The 18,385-nt window shown below is 33.5% G+C and overlaps 1 protein-coding gene across 30 annotated transcripts in view; it reads left to right on the plus strand.

Moving 5' to 3' along the window:
* Positions 1-222: 222 nt before the first annotated feature.
* The window catches only part of LOC127855476 (parathyroid hormone/parathyroid hormone-related peptide receptor-like), a 233,525-nt gene continuing 215,362 nt past the window's right edge, over positions 223-18,385 (plus strand). For 6 of the 30 annotated variants that reach the window (XM_052391094.1, XM_052391089.1, XM_052391092.1 and 3 more), the window contains exon 1: positions 256-901. The gene's annotated coding sequence lies outside the window, so the exon portion shown is untranslated. Of the gene's footprint in view, positions 902-18,385 lie in introns of all 30 variants that reach the window. The other 24 variants (XM_052391073.1, XM_052391071.1, XM_052391077.1 and 21 more) reach the window with 14 other exon arrangements.

Here is an 18,385-nt window from a genome sequence, read left to right on the forward strand (position 1 = left end):
ATTGAAAGAATAATATGTATGTTGCATGCGCTGCGGCGTAACTGCGGTATCAGTAAAAAATAATAGGCGGCTTTCTGGCAACTCGACATAACGCGCCTGCTTGTAAACCCGGGCCTTTGGATCAGAGTTTGTTTATATTAATAATTCCGCAAATTAGCGCTCGAATAGAGTTAGCCTCTCACGCCGTACCGCGGTAGTATTCTGTTACAATATTTGCTTTTACATTTATTTCATTTTCCAAACCAGAGTGTTTATTTTGCTCTTTCTCACCTTTGTCGATTGGCTGTAAGAAAATTACCGCCTTTGAAACCTGTTATTCATTGCGGTCTTTGGGATATATTTATTTCGATACGATGTGGTGCAGTGAATATTAATGTACTTGTGCGATTGTTCGCTTAACATTTCTGACAGGGTGACATATGCCAATCGGTCGTAAAGTGAATACAACGTTATTTGGGAAGATTGTGGACGATTTTTATGTGAACGTTTTTTTATGAATTCATATATCGGTTCTATAGTGGTTAAAATAAGTAGTATTTGTTACTTTAAACAAGCTGCATTAATTCACTCACGCTTGTACGATTGAACTTTGGATGGGCTTAAAATATTGAGACGCGTCAAGCGAAAAAGGTGAAATCGAGGTATTGTTGTTAAAATCACAAAACTACAGAGAATTTTTAAAAATTATACCGGTATAATTTGACAATACAGTAATTTATATTCCAAAGCCATAGTGGTAAATTATAAAAATAACATTGCCACTGATCAGCGACAGTCTAACGGATGTGAACAATAAATATAGACAAATCTATCGGATTTTCATTCATGCGAAATTCGATTCCGACACGTTCAACATGTATTCGATGTAAAAGGGCCACAGGACAGGATTTTCGTTTACATGGTAATGACAAACTATAAATACATGCTATAAACTACATATTTGCTTCTCAAATTATGTATATACTACACAGACTGTCTCTGCTGCTGCTAATGCTGTTGATTTTGGTGCTGCTGCTGGTATTACTGCTACTAAAACTCCTACTCTTCCTACAACTTATACATCTGGGTCTTCATCGGGAATTTGTTTCCGAACTCTAATCACAACGTTTTAATCAATATTATTGTGTAGTAGTAAGGGCTCCTAAATCTTAAACCTAACGTCGACTGTTATCAAGAACTAAGAAAGAATTCTAATTTTACTCTAAATTGTAATGAACGTGTTTTAAACATACAGGACATTATCCTTATTCAGGATTTTACAAAGGAGCTTGACTTTCAAATTACAAACACGTCACACAACAGGCTGAGACGTAATCACGTCATCGGTACAGGTAGTAAACACAACAATCATACACTAGACAATATTTAAACATCGTATTATACAATATTCAAGTACATATTTATATAGCGACCACAACATATTATTATAAACTATTTAATCCAATTTACCTAATAAACATACATATTAAGATAATTTTTAACTAAAGGGCAATAACTAGATGGAGGGAGAAAACCTGTCCTATTACAATTGCAAGCATCCAATCAAAAGGCATATTAATGTAATCTTTGGTGGCACCTGAACCTATGACGAAGGACCATTTAGTGTTTACGTTTCGTTATGACAGTCTTCCCATGGATCCCCTCAGTCTCTGTTATAAACAAATAAGAATTTACATATCATTCGATTGCTGTAGGTAATGTGACCGTATTTGTCGCGTTTTGAGAAAACTGTGCTTAATGCATGTGCGTTAAGTGTCGTCCCAGATTAGCCTGTGCACGACACTTTCCGCTTTTATGTTAGTTTTAGTTTCAAGGAAGTCCCTCCTTACCAATCTATCAAGTTTAGGCGGAAAGTGTCGTCCCTGATTAGCCTGTGCGGACAACACAGGCTAATCTGGGATGACTCTTTACGCACATGCATGAAGCCCAGTTTTTTCAGAGCAAGACGCATATTTGTTCAGTTGATCCACGTCAATTACATACTTAATGTTGTAATCATTCACATATGCGGCTCTTCCGTGATCGTTTAGCTGTTCATTTCGATCCTCATCATTTGTTTAATTAACTGTAAACGGTTAAGTAAAATATCCCGAATGACTATTTATAAAAGAGACGTTTTCGCTGTTTGTCGAAATTGTACATTTCCAATATTTTGACACGAATTCAAAAAGTAAAACACTATTATACATCAGGAAGCGAAATAACAATAATGACGAAGACTTATATTATAACCACAACTGCGTTTATGAAGTATCATCAGTTGAAATAGGCACAATTATCAAGCGCAACATGATTTTTTGAATGATTTTTTTATGTTCGTTAAATTTAGTCACAACACGTGGGTCACTTACATGAAATTTAACAAGCTTCATGTGGGTAAAACTTTTCACTTTGTTCTTCTATGTTTGTCTTTAAAACTGAACTCTATTATTCCGTTGTTTAGATCTAACAATGTAAGGTATTTATACTCTTCAACAAAAGCCCAAATCTGCGAGCAAATGCAGTCCTGTGTCAATTATACAATCATGTATTTCTTCTGTGTTGTCGAACCTGCAGCAATACAGTAAGCAGAAGTTTAACTCATTTATGCCTAGCGTCCTGAAAAAAGGACATTGCAAACAGCGTAGACCCAGATGAGACGCGGCATGATGCGGCGTCTCATCTGGGTCTGCGCTGTTTGCTTAAAGGAATTTCAGTAAGTAATATTCTAAATATAGAAATAAATATACTTGACACCCCTTATTTTGGAAATAAATTGATCCAATTTAGAGGGATGGGAGAGTGCACTAGACATAAATGGGTTAATCAATGCGTCTCATTTAAAATGAAATATATTTATGCACTGCTGTTTGACGAAACAAGATAATGTAATATTTTGTGCTTTAAAACAATTGTAAAATATATTTTGTTAATTTAATTTAAGTAACATATACATACTATTCTAACTTTCAGAATGACGAATCCATATTCATTTGTTTGAAACTGCGTGGCATATTATCTATTTACTTCTGAAATACATAAATATTTTTATAAAGTATTGAGAAAATCCGAATGCACATCCTAATTCAAATTACCGTTTGCCTGTGCATGTATATCAAAATACATAAAATTTCTCATATTGTACTCATACATTTGTATGTAAATGGTAGATAAAAGGTATGCATCATAATGTTGTTTAAAAATACAAGTATCGAATTCGATGCTGATATTTAAAAGTCTCTTTATAATTTATACCCTTTGCAGTTACTATGCAACCATCGACTTAACAATTTTCGTAAGCACCTGATACAGTGAAAACTAAATACGAATTTTCTGTAACCTGATATTCTATGGAATTAAATGTACGAAGAGAACATTGTATCATCATCGAACACCATTTAAAGTTTGTGTTTAGTAATTTTAGAGTAATAATATAAGAAATCGTCTTTAACAATTTCTAATGGGATTGTACTTCTGATGCATTTTTATGCTGATGTTATCTTTTCAAAACTTACTGCTATATGCATGACATAATTTGTATTTCACCCCATTACAATCGGTTTTGTTTCAAAGATTAGACATGCTATATATCTCGGTAAAGTGTTATAATAAGGTTAATGCACATGCAATTTTTAAAATCTTGAACACAAACGAAGCCATGGGCCATTTCCATAAAAATGAATGATTTTATAAGTTTTAATGATGCAAATAAATAAGTAGGCTATCTTATATATTTTATTTTTTGCTAGTGTTTTTAGTAACACTAATAAAATCAAATGACTCTTACCGCGGAAGTAAGTAATTCGTATAGATAAAGGTAAAAACTAAATTACATAACATAGTCATTTTTCATATAAACACATGAGCCATCTGTTTAACCTAAATATATACATGTGTATACATTGATTTCACTAAACCTGAGCCTGTTAAATACCTAGCTCATGTCCGTAAAATTGAGCTACATCTATATTTAATTTGTTTATAGTATAGTCTTTATTTACCCCATACATAGGTTTGTGCAGGTCGAGGCCATCATCTATATTTAATAGCTTGCATTCGTTTATACAATAACAACAGCATGTGACCTGGCTTTAAAATTTTAATAACTTGATTATTCTTATATCCATATATGAATAAATCGATATATTTGTTATCTGATTTCCTGGTTAACCTATTAAAATACAGTTCCACGTGTATGCCAATACATTACCTTCTCAACAGCGTGGCGGAAGCTTAACTAGTTTAATAAGCCTCTGGATTAAAGATTTCGGTCCCTATAATTTAAATGAATCATGTTATTTATTTAGCAATAAAGTCTTACTGAAGTAGTTGGTTATCTTCTTTGTAACTCGAGTACTACGTTTCTGCTAATGGAACCAGCTGAGAGCTTTTATTACAAATACAGGAGCATTGTACTACAAGTGGAGTGAACTATTTGATAATGATGCAATATGCATCCGTCTTTGAAGTGTTTCCCAATATATTGTTTTTGAACATAGTGAAACATTATTTTTATGCCCCCGGATCGAAAGATCGGGGGTATATTGTTTTTGGCCTGTCTGTCATTGTATGTGTGTGTGTGTGTGTGTGTGTGTGTGTGTGTGTGTTTGTGTGCGTGCGTGCGTGTATGTGTGTGTGTGTGTGTGTGTGTGTGTGTGTGTGTGTGTGTGTCCCAAAACTTTAACCAAAACTTTAACCTTGGTCATAACTTTTGCAATATTCAAGATAGCAACTTGATATTTGGCATACATGTGTATCTCATGGAGCTGCACATTTTGAGTGGTGAAAGGTCAAGGTCAAGGTCATCCTTCAAGGTCAAAGGTCAAAAAAACAAATTCAAATACTTTAACCAAAACTTTAACCTTCTTCATAACTTTTGCAATATTGAAGATAGCAACTTGATATTTGGCATGCATGTGTATCTCATGGACTTGCAAATTTTGAGTGGTGAAAGGTCAAGGTCATCCTTCAAGTTCAAAGGTCAAATTTATGGCTTCAAAGCGGCGCAATAGGGGGCATTGTGTTTCTGACATCTCTTGTTTAGTGTGTGTTTTTTACACGAGATATAAATGCAATTAAAACATGATATTTTCATGATCGTGATGGCATGCGACGTGAACCCTCTAATTTTGGACTTTTTCATTGTTGTCCTGATTTACATGATGTCACTGCTTTGATAAGGTTATACTGTTCTTGATATAACGTAGCTTTAACAATAAATATAATGTAAACATAACAACGTGAACCCATTTTGCATATGACAAAAGTTTTTTTTCATCGCAAAAAGATAAAAACTTAATTTCAATAATAATCGGTCTTATATTTTTTGGACTTATTATGATTGACTTAATTGCAACAAACGTTTAAATTATTAAAGGAATCAAATGTATTGATAGAGAATGTACATCAGTTGTTATTATATTCGGGGAGCGGAATATTGAAGTCGTTGGACATTACTGTTGCAGGTTTCATCGATATATATTTGCACTTGAGTAGCGTCTATAACCTTAAATATTCGGTTAAGCTATGCATCTACATGTATATGAAGTCACAATGCATGGACCAGCGCTGTACAAATAGTTTTGCATCCTTTAAGTGAGTTTGAATTTATACTAATGACATTCTCAATTGATATTCGAATAGAGCATTTCATTCAGGTCTACGTATTTTACATCTCATGAAAAGTAAATCAGGGCAATTAAATATAATGGCTCAGTTGTATTTGCGTACAGACAAACATATAACATTCTAAAAGCAACAAAAAATAGACATGAAGTTAGATTTCGGTTTGCATTTATTGCATGCTTAAGTAAATATTTTCAGATTTTGTTCACAGGGTTGATTTTGCAATCTTGGTTTTACTTCTTTTAATGCTATACTTTTCTTAAACTCCCACCGCCTTACAATAAATGGTTGGCGGACTATATAGGACTTATGATTTTTCCGCACGTACCAAACAACGTGGTTACCTGTTGTTACGGTCATATTATGCTGTACAATGACAAATTCACATCATTTGTTTTAAAGTAGGGGGTTTCCACTCTCATACCACACTCTTCATGGAAGGATTTTTAATCAATACACATGTTATCTGAGCGATCTATCAACGCATACGTGACTATAGTACAGCAGGTCATTGCCAAACGTTGAGGTCAACGTTCAAAATCACAGAAATGTCTTGTTAAAAAAGTGTTTATCTGCTCGATTACATGGCCATGCATTGACATATTTCAATATAACGATTCATAAAGGAGCCTTTTCGCGTTTTGGTAAATTTACCAAATAAAAAAAAGTTGTTTCGGATTCGCAAATTTTCGTTAAAGCTAGGATATTTGTGAGGAGACAGTAATACTCAACATATACCATGCTCTACATAAGCCATTGATCTGCATCGTTTGACGATTTAAAAACCTGAAAATTATCAAGCGTTGCGACGCGAAACGATTTAATAATTTGAGAGTTCTGTTATTGTCGATATATATTTTCTGAAACTTCAAAGATTGCTTATACAATGTATTAAATACACCTTTCACTGTATGAGCACGGATGGCCGAGTGGTCTGAGCACTTTTACTCCAGGACTCCAGGGGTCAGTGGTCCGAGCCCTGTTGAGGGTTATTTTGCAATCGTTTTTTTTTAAATTTTATTCTTGTTTTTTTTACTGGAGCTTTTTAGATCCAATGTTTACATTTATCAATATAAAGCATTTAATGACAAACTTCAATACATGCACAAATCTGTGAAAAGGCCCCTAAAACCAATATGAGGTAAAGCTTGAGTAAGTTCAAAAGTGTTAACGTCTATGCCAATTTAAAGAAGTTAAAGATCAATATACAGGGCTTCGTTGTCTAGACGGAGCTGGTCAGCTCTAAAGCTAGGAATTTAACAAACAAAATGAGTAGAAAGGATAACTACATTTGATAGTTGGTCGCGTGCACGAACAACATCATCAACTTCAATCCTACACGGGTTTGCTCATGTAAGAACTACATCTACCATCAATATTGAGATAAAAACGAGAAACAAAGTTATATAAAGCACTTTATTGGCGAAAATGGGTTGTCCACATTATATCGTCATCATAATGAAGTGACATGGAAAACAAATTATATGTGACGTTTTGATTTCTCCATCGAAGGCCAAACTCGGAGATCAGCAGTCAAACAGCAGCTTTGATTGTCAAGGGTCTGCATAATGGAGGTATACCTTATTCATTATTTTGCCTGAAAACAGATGCGATGGGAAATATTATGTTGATTGCTATTCTTTTTCCAGTACACTACTGTGCGAAATTGTTTTCCTTATTAAGTTATGTGTCTTGATTGATCAATTAACATCATAAGCAAACATATTGCAGATCTTTTTCCACGGACATCTTTACATTGAATTCTGATCATACAATGAGTATTCTTCACACCCATTATCTCGTTTGAAAAGACCGATGAACACCGATGACAAATGAATGAACATTTTGTAATAGAAATGGACTTTAGTATTGATATTTCTAAAAGTAAACAATAATATTCAACATGAATGATATCCGGTGTATGTTTTGAGATTGCGCTGTTTTGAACATCCTTTTCAAACAAAGGCCTCATTTTCGCGTATGCGTGCTTTCCATTTAATACATTTTAATCCATATATTAATCGATGTCTAAAAGGAATTAATGTGAATGCTTTTCTTCGTAGTCTAATACCCCCATGATGTAGCGGAAATTGAAGTGAATGCTTTTATTGTGGGTAATAAAATATGTTGTATTGGATAATTAGAATACAAATATAGATTATAAATGAATTAAAGCCACAATTAATCAGGGGCGCGCAATACCACGATTTATATGCCCAGCGTAATTTATGTTATTGGTCAACCTCCACACAGAGTTGTCGTTCCATGCTCTCACATTAAATCTCTTAACCTCCACATAGAGTTGTCGCTCCTTGCACTCACACACAATCTCTGCAATCACAAGAAAATATGACCAGATTTGATAGGATTTAATTTTTTGTTTAAGTATTATATTTTAAAAGGAGTGTCATTCTATGTTTATATTTTGAAAAGAGTGTATAAAAGTTTAGCTTCATAAAAAAATACATTACCTAAATAAAAAAGTAGAAATAATAACGGTAAAATGATTGTACCACGCGGCTAGGCTTTGATCGCGTGGTTGGATTTGAAGGCAGGGATTTGATCCAGGTATGCTGGTTCCAGTCAAATCTCTTCGCAAAGGTTGGCAATCTCTGCCATCACTAGAAAAAGTTTACCAGATTTAGGAGAATTACATTTTTGTTTAAGTATTATGTTATGAAAAGTAGTATCATTTTCTTTTATATTTTGAAAATGGTTTATACTTTTAAGGTCATAATAAAATAAATTATATAAATTAAAACATTGAAAAACAACAACATGAAAGTTATTGTACCACGTGGCTCGGCTATCATCACGTGGTAGGTTATGAAGGCAGTGATCCAGCTTTGCTGGTTCCAATCAAATCTCTGCGCGGAGGTTGTTTATTTGTTAATTAAATTGGAGGGAATTTTTTTTTCTTTAGAGGGAAGTTTTATGCGCGTGTGCTTGTTGATTTGTGCTAGGCATAGTGTGAGTTTTGGTAAGCCTCGTGATTTGCGTTGACTGTTCAAAGGCGGTGAACCCTTTGTGCATAGTGTTTTGCGTTGTATAGGTCACATGTCTAAGGGAAAAGCTAAACACCTGTTTACAATAATTTCTTTCCTGTTCCTGGAGTTTAATTATTTGTAGGTCTAATTTGCTATGTCTCACGTGATTTTCTAACAAATTGCGCCGAACGCGAGATTGACAATGGGCAGCGTCGGAAAAATCACGACGTAGTTCTCATGAGCTGCCCAAGACTAATCTCGCGTTCGCTCGTAAATGATCGGATATCGTTGCCAAAAATTCACATAGAATATATATTGTGACACAAAAAATAGTAACGAGCATTTTGTATCTTGTTAAATCTGCGTTACCATACCAAATCAAGCGTTGACATATTTGCTTTTGCTATCAGGAACACTCATTTGTATGGGTTGATTTTATTTTACACAATATTTTACGAAATATTCGTTGATTTTGAGTATTTCTGTGGCTTTACGAGTCTTTGAACTATTAATATGAGTCGTCACATTCGTCCTTGATTTTATTAAAAGCGTAATTAATTCGTGACTTAACCACGTCACTGGCAAACTTATCAATAAATGGGCACATGCTGTTTCTGAGTATTAATTTTAACACCATTAATAACACCTATTCTTAATACAACTGTTTGATACTTACACAGTTGTTGACGATCACGGTAACCATTACAAATCAAAGTCAAACTATTTAACCCAACTTCGCTTTTAAATTGACCTTGTCTTGGGCTATCCGGCTCCCAATGGGTTATGTGTATTTTCTCATTTTCTTGCTTTTGCTGTTGTATTCAGGCAGTGTATTTTCGAAGTGACACAATAACATGCATTTATGTACAATTTAGTAGATGCAAATAGAGAGCTGAATTTCGTTGATGTCACAATATATATATTTACACACAGCATAAAAAACATCTTGGATGATTTTCCAATGACCCTTTTATAAATTCTTACATAACGTGTACTTTATACTGTTGATAAAATATAGGAAACAATTTTATACACATGAATACAATGCTCCCATTTACATGTATGTTATGTCATTGTTGCATGTATAAGAATCCAAAAAATATATTGCACTGTTTATTTGACAAAAGCGATTCCTTAAAGGTAAACACACCATCGTCATTTTTGTCAATAGCTTGTGATCGTCGATATGCAAACTTGAAGTTATCAGTCCATATAACCAGTCCTAAGATCTTTATAAAAGGTAATAGTTACGGCAATATGATGGTTGTCCTCCGGTCATGAACAGCATGTTTCCGTTGTTCAGAGTCTTTAGTCAACGTCTGAGTGGCCCACATATAGGAATTTAAACAGACGTGTTAATTGGCATTTTCCTGATATATTTATTTTAAAGGTAGGATACATGGACAGAACCTCAGATGTAACCAAATACACGTAGGAAAGAATGCACGTTTGTCTGTTTACTGTAAGTTCGTTTTTTTGCACTTGTTGTCGTTTGTTTAAGATCTTTGTTTAGAAGAACTAATGTGCGTTTAAATATGTTGTAATGTAGATAACAACTTTATCCATCTCTATATTACGTTTGCATAAAAACAAAGCCTACGTTTATTGATGCTTTGATTGAGAGGAATTTAGTTTATACGCGTTTTGGGGATATTTTAACCAGAAGAACGCGATTAATAACGTTGTGCTACAAGAAAAAGTAAATCCACTTTGATATAAAGTTATTTCATCTCCTTATTTCCTCCAAACTTCGAGTCTTCTAGGTTTGCAGATGCCGGCTTTTTTCAAATCTTTACCTCCACCAGTATAAAGTGAGCATAAACTTTTGCAAACACGTTTTGTGCATTTATCGTGGTCAACCAGCTTTATGCACAATGGATGAGGGTCAGAAGGGACAATTGATGATAGACCATTGGTAAATATACGTGTTTCCGTTCTTAAATTAGTAGTTACAACTTAAAAATGCGAATGTGCATATAAGTCAAATTTGATAATTAAAAAAACCCAACAACAACAAACAAGAGATCTTGCCATTAACCATAGACACTCACTACAACATCGCGATATTAGTGTTTACAGCCTCTAAATTATTTTTTGTAGTCGTTTTGTACTACGTGTGAACAGAAATTTAGTTTCCTCAAGGAATTATAATCAGTTTTGATAACCATTTTACGCAACACAAGAATTAAAATGGACATTTGCAAAACAAAATGTATATTCCATTATTTGATGTTTGACTCAACGAGTGTATGGGTTGTTTACCTTATGACAAGAATGTATCAATTATGTCTTATCCCGGTTCGCAGGATTTTCGCGCTTTCAAGTCACATCATCCTTTCATAATTATTGAATGGTAGCCGTTAAAGTAATTTCTCTAGTATAATGTACCGCTTGTGCAAACATTGACAATGGTCAATACAGTATTTGAATATTTATCAAGTCAACATAACCAAGTCGAAAAATGTCATTCAATAATAACTGTAAGGGTCTTCTTGCGAGGAAACCACTTTATTTGAGGTCTTTCATTCTGTTGTTAGGGGTTTGAAAACAACACAACTGCGGACTTAAATGGAAATTTAGCGTTTGACCCTTGTTCACAATACTCATGATAAATGTAATTGTAGAAGTATTTTATTCGAACATCAAAATGTCATTTCTTTGATGGAATGTAAATTACTTTTCATTGTATGAAATAGTTTTCTGTTGTTCCATTGCTCGCAATAATTACTGTAGAAGTAATTTTCACAATTGACAGTAGCGGAATGGGTATCCGACGATGGTGGTCCACATACAACGCATACATGTTTAACTTGCCGGAATTGCGGAATTCCATTACACACAAATGGAAATCCAGTAGATGATCTAACATGTTATTATTATATCCCTTAATCTATTGCCGATTTGTTTCAAATGTTATTTCTATCCGTTTGCAGTTTGCATATCTGCGTCAAACATAGGATCGTTTATAATAGTTTGAAGAGTTTAATTTTGGCCATGATGTTCTATGATGTTATTGATGGTGAAAAAAATCTCAAAATCTCTGATCGTAAAAAATAATCACAGCAAAGTTTTATTAGTCGAAATAAGTCGAAAAAACTACGATCGTGTAATCTAGTTTAATGTTTCAATAAAATAAGGTATCTTCACACCTAAAATTGTGATTCTTTTTCAGTTTCAATACTGCAATAAAATAAATTATGAATGGTTCATATTTTGGTGTTTCAAGTAAATTTGATTTCCATTGATTGCGGATTCTTACTGTGCAAGAAGGTGTTCGTATAAAGATGAATTTTAAAAACAGCGACCTATACTATATTTTCAAAGTTATTTTTAATATTTTTAAATTAACACCCCAATCATGTCTGTATACAAAACTTCACCTGAGCCTGTTAAATAAAGAACTAACGTATGTCCGTAAAAGTAAGCTAAATCTATTATTTAATAATCGCTGCCCTGTGTACGTACAACTGAATTAGGCTTTGCTTAAAATTTTCATATTTTTTTAATTTCTACATTCACAAAAGCATCAATCGATATATTTGTTATCAGTTCCTCTGGTTCATCTATTTAAATGCAACACCACGTGCATGACAAAACGATATTTTCTCAAAAGCGATGCGGAAGCTACATCAGTCTAAAGGGGCCTTTTCACGTTTTGGTAAATTGACAAAATTAAAAAAAATGTTTAAGATTCGCAGATTTTCGTTTTAGTTATGATATTTGTGTGGAAATAGTAATACTGAACATTTACCATGCTCTTAAATATCCATCATATGCATTTTTGGACGATTTTGAAACCTGAAAATAATATAGCGTTGCAAAGGGAAACGATTGAATAATTTGGAAAGTTCTGTTGTTGTCGTTATATTTTGTGAAACTACGAGGATTGCTTATATAAGTTTACAAATACATCCCCTGATTGCATGAGCACGGATGGTCGATTGTCTAAGCCGAAGACTTTTTATTCCAGGACGCCAGGGGTCAGTGGATCGAGCCCAGTTAAGGGTTACTTTTTTCTTTTTTTTTAAATTGTATTCTTGTGTTATTTTTACTGGAGATTTTTAGGTCAAATGTTTAAATTTATCAATATAAAGCATTTAATGACACGCTTCAACACATGCCAAAATCTGTGAAAAGGCCCCTTTAATATGCCCTTGTGGTATAGAGTTTGGTCTCGATACAATTTAATTTAAACGTGTTCATGATTTAGGTCGTTAGCGATGATGTCATCGTGACATAGTTGGTTATCTTCATTGTAACTCGAGAACTACGCTTCTGCTAATGGAAGAAGCGGACAGCTTTTATTTCAAAAAGGAGCATTTTACCACAAAGCGACCTCACATTGAGCGAAATGTTTTGATAATGGCGCAATCTGCACCAGTCTTTTAAGTTTGTGTCAATAGATATTTTAATAAGAACTTAGTGAACACTTTTTTTTCTGATATGGGATACAAATGCAATTCAATTGATATTATGATGATGGTTATGGCATAACACCTGAACCCTCTAATTTGAGACTTTTTGAATTGTTGTCCTGATTTACAGATAGTTAAAAATACAATGCAAGAACTTGGAGCTTTGTTTTTGCTAAATAAATAAGGTTATAATGCAATGGACATCATGATACTATTTCAATTGACATAGTATAAACACACAAAAAATGAAACGCTTAGTTAAAATGGCATTAACGTGTCTAATAGTTATAGTTGATATAGAGTCCTCTTGACGCTTAAACTCATACATGTTGAAAGAAACGGTTAACAATTTTTGAATAGTGACTTATTTGCAGTAATACATATTTAAGCAGATTGTTATATAATGCTATGGATCAAATGTATTGTTAAGTATGTAAACTGGTTGATGTTTGTTTGCTGTGAACGGACTATTAGAAGTCGTTTGACGTAACTGCGTCACACGGTTTCATTTATATATCTATTAGCACTTGAGTAGCGTCCTGATCCTTAAATAGTCGGTTAATGTATGCACATGGCGTCACATTTTAAACGATAAGCGATGACTATATATTTTTTTATCCGGTAATTGAGTTTGTGTTTATACAAATGACATACTTAATTGATGGTGCAAATAGAGGATTTTGTGTAAGTACATTACAAGTCTGTAAAAGCGATGGAAACGTGGGACAGGGCAACGCAATACAATTTCACTGTTGTATTTATAATAGAGTTTGAAATAGATTTGTTATAGTTATTTGTTATTGTTAGATTTCGATCGACATTTATTGAATACTGACGTAAATATTTTCAATTTTCTAAGAATGTTCATTTTATATTAAAGGGTTATTCACGGTGCTTTCCTATATTGATGCACTACCCTAAATGTTATACGTTTATTAAAACTCCCACTATCAATAGAAGGTAGAATTAAGGGTAGGTGGGCTATGTATGACTCACTTTTTGTCGCGACCGTAAACAACATGGTAACCTTCAAGAACACGATCTTACTATGAGGTAAAACGATAAAGTTTAAATCTTTACTAAAACATAAGGGGTTTCCGATCTCATACCCTACCGTGCATTGAAGGATTTTACAACAACACACTCGTTCATTTACACGATATACACGCGCATAAACAACGTTTATCGTTAAGACGATGATTTAGGTCGGTAAGTAATCAGGTAAATTCTATTTTATTTAGCATTATTATAGATGTGTCGAGAAGTTGTATTTTAACTTCAAATCCGTTTCTTATCACATTATTTATGTGAAATAATTACTTTTTAAACGTAATTTGTGTTGATTAATCTGTTAAAAACCTGCAAGAAACACCTTGCAGAATGCAGATATTTTTTAATGGATAGCTTTTCTTCTTGTCATACAATGAGTAGTATTCACAACATTTATGTCGTTTGCGAATGCCTTACGCTACGGCTGGTGACATTTGAAGGATCCTTTTATAAAAGAACAGGACGTTAGTATTGATATTTATATTGGACGAGTACATAACAATTTAAACATGAATGATATCAGATTAACGTTTTTAGATTGCGCTGGTCTGTACACACTATTCAAACGAGTTTGTAATGGTCACATGTGCAAGTTTTTCAGTTAATACAATTTAATTTTAATCGATATCTAAACGCAATGAGTTTACATTTCTTTCAAAGTAATATAATACGCAAATGATAAAGCGAAAAAAGAAGTGAATGCTTTCCCATAATCATAGATAATATAATACCTATAATTGTACCGAATATTTGTATTACACCATCACAATGATCAAATTGACTTAAGCTGCAATAAATCAGTGCAGCGCAATAAAACGCTTATCATGCCTAGCTTAGTTTATAATGTATAAAAATGGATGATGGAAATGTATACATGTTTTAAAAATTACACATATTAAAACGAGGTACCCAAGAAGTCGACACGTATTCTTTTTTGTTTGTAGACGTTTATAGCTAACGACAGTTGTATGCGTGTGTGCTTAATAACTAATACTGGACTTATTGTAAGGTTTCGCATGCCTCTTAATTTGCCCTCACACCATTGAGTTGACTTGACCGTTCTAAGGCGGTGACCCCGCCTGTCGTGTTGCGTTTTGTGTTTATTTTCCTTTGTTGTGTAGGTCATGTTCATAAAATAAAAGCATACTGTGTGTGAATGAGATTGTCAATTCTGATTTCGAGAGTTGTATAATGTGTAGACATAATTTGCTATGTCATACGTGTTGTCGTTTTAATATACGCGAGTTCTATGCGGAACCGTTGACCTCACAAAACAATAATGTTTATGGTTTTGATGAAAATATTATCCTACTACTACTACTACTACTACTACTACTACTACTACTACTACTACTACTACTACTACTACTACTACTACTACTACTACTACTACTACTACTACTACTACTACTACTACTACTACTACTACTACTGATACTACTACGACAACAACAAAAACAACAACAACAACAACAACAACAACTACTACAACAACAACTACTACTACTACTACTACTACTACTACTACTACTACTACTACTACTACTACTACTCCTACTTCTACTTCTACTACTACTACTACTACTACTACTACTACTAACTACTCTACTACTACTACTACTACTACTACTACTACGACTACTACTACTACTACTACTACTACGACTACTACTACTACTACTACTACTACTACTACTACTACTACTACTACTACTACTACTACTACTACTACTACTACTACTACTACTACTCTACGACTACTACTACTACTAACTACTACTACTACTACTACTACTACTACTACTACTACTACTACTACTACTACTTCTACTCTACTACTACTACTATACTACTACTACTACTACTACTACTACTACTACTACTACTACTATACTACAACTACTACTACTACTGCTGCTGCTGCTACTACTACTACTACTACTACTACTACTACTACTACTACTACTACTACTACTACTACTACTACTACTACTACTACTACTACTTCTACTACTACTACTGCTATTACTACTACTACTACTGCTACTACTACTACTACTACTACTACTTCTACTACTGGGTTGTTTACCTTATGACAAGAATGTATCAATGATGTCTTATCCCGGTTCGCAGGATTTTCGCGCTTTCAAGTCACATCATCCTTTCATAATTATTGAATGGTAGCCGTTAAAGTAATTTCTCTAGGATAATGTACCGCTTGTGCAAACATTGACAATTGTCAATACAGTATTTGAATATTTATCAAGTCAACATAACCAAGTCGAAAAATGTCATTCAATAATAACTGTAAGGGTCTTCTTGCGAGGAAACCAATTTATTTGAGGTCTTTCATTCTGTTGTTAGGGGTTTGAAAGCAACACAACTGCGGACTTAAATGGAAATTTAGCGTTTGACCCTTGTTCACAATACTCATGATAAATGTAATTGTAGAAGTATTTTATTCGAACATCAAAATGTCATTTCTTTGATGGAATGTAAATTACTTTTCATTGTATGAAATAGTTTTCTGTTGTTCCATTGCTCGCAATTATTACTGTAGAAGTAATTTTCACAATTGACAGTAGCGGAATGGGTATCCGACGATGGTGGTCCACATACAACGCATACATGTTTAACTTGCCGGAATTGCGAAATTCCATTACACACAAATGGAAATCCAGTAGATGATCTAACATGTTATTATTATATCCCTTAATCTATTGCCGATTTGTTTCAAATGTTATTTCTATCCGTTTGCAGTTTGCATATCTGCGTTAAACATAGGATCGTTTATAATAGTTTGAAGAGTTTAATTTTGGCCATGATGTTCTATGATGTTATTGATGGTGAACAAAAATCTCAAAATCTCTGATCGTAAAAAATAATCACAGCAAAGTTTTATTAGTCGAAAAAAGTCGAAAAAACTACGATCGTGTAATCTAGTTTAATGTTTCAATAAAATAAGGTATCTTCACACCTGAAATTGTGATGCTTTTTCAGTTTCAATACTGCAATAAAATAAATTATGAATGGTTCATGTTTTGGTGTTTCAAGTAAATTTGATTTCCATTGACTGCGGATTCTTACTGTGCAAGAAGGTGTTCGTATAAAGATGAATTTTAAAAACAGCGACCTATACTATATTTTCAAAGTTATTTTTAATATTTTCAAATTAACACCCCAATCATGTCTGTATACAAAACTTCACCTGAGTCTGTTAAATAAAGAACTAACGTATGTCCGTAAAAGTAAGCTAAATCTATTATTTTATAATTGCTGCCCTGTGTACGTACAACTGAATTAGGCTTTGCTTAAAATTTTCATATTTTTTTATTTCTACATTCACAAAAGCATCAATCGATATATTTGTTATCAGTTCCTCTGGTTCATCTATTTAAATGCAACACCACGTGCATGACAAAACGATACTTTCTCAAAAGCGATGCGGAAGCTACATCAGTCTAAAGGGGCCTTTTCACGTTTTGGTAAATTGACAAAATTAAAAAAAATGTTTCAGATTCGCAGATTTTCGTTTTAGTTATGATATTTGTGTGGAAATAGTAATACTGAACATTTACCATGCTCTTAAATATCCATCATATGCATTTTTGGACGATTTTAAAACCTGAAAATAATAAAGCGTTTGCAAAGGGAAACGATTGAATAATTTGGAAAGTTCTGTTGTTGTCGTTATATTTTGTGAAACTACGAGGATTGCTTATATAAGTTTACAAATACATCCCCTGATTGCATGAGCACGGATGGTCGATTGTCTAAGCCGAAGACTTTTGATTCCAGGACGCCAGGGTCAGTGGGATCGAGGCCCAGTTAGTTAGGGTTCTTTTTTCTTTTTTTAAAAATTGTATTCTTGTGTTATTTTACACTGGAGATTTTTAGGTCAAATGTTTAAAATTTATCATATAAAGGCCTTTATGACACGCTTCAACACATGCCAAAATCTGTGGAAAAGGCCCCTTTATAATATGCCCTTGTGGTATAGAGTTTGTCTCGATACAATTTAATTTAAACTGGCTGTTCATGATTTCGGTCGTTAGCTGATGATGTCATCTGTGACAATGTTGGTTATCTTCATTGTAACTCGAACTGACGCTTCTGCTAATGACTACTACTATACTACTATCCTACTATACTACTACACATACTACTCTATATATACTCTATACTACTACTCACTATACTATATCACTAACTTTACTACTATACTAATACGACTACTATACTAACTACTACTACTAATACTACTACTACTACTACTCTACACTATACTACTACTACTGCTACTACTACTACTACTACTACTACTACTAC

The sequence above is a fragment of the Dreissena polymorpha genome, chromosome 13, assembly GCF_020536995.1.
Source record: "Dreissena polymorpha isolate Duluth1 chromosome 13, UMN_Dpol_1.0, whole genome shotgun sequence".
Lineage (NCBI taxonomy): Eukaryota > Metazoa > Mollusca > Bivalvia > Myida > Dreissenidae > Dreissena > Dreissena polymorpha.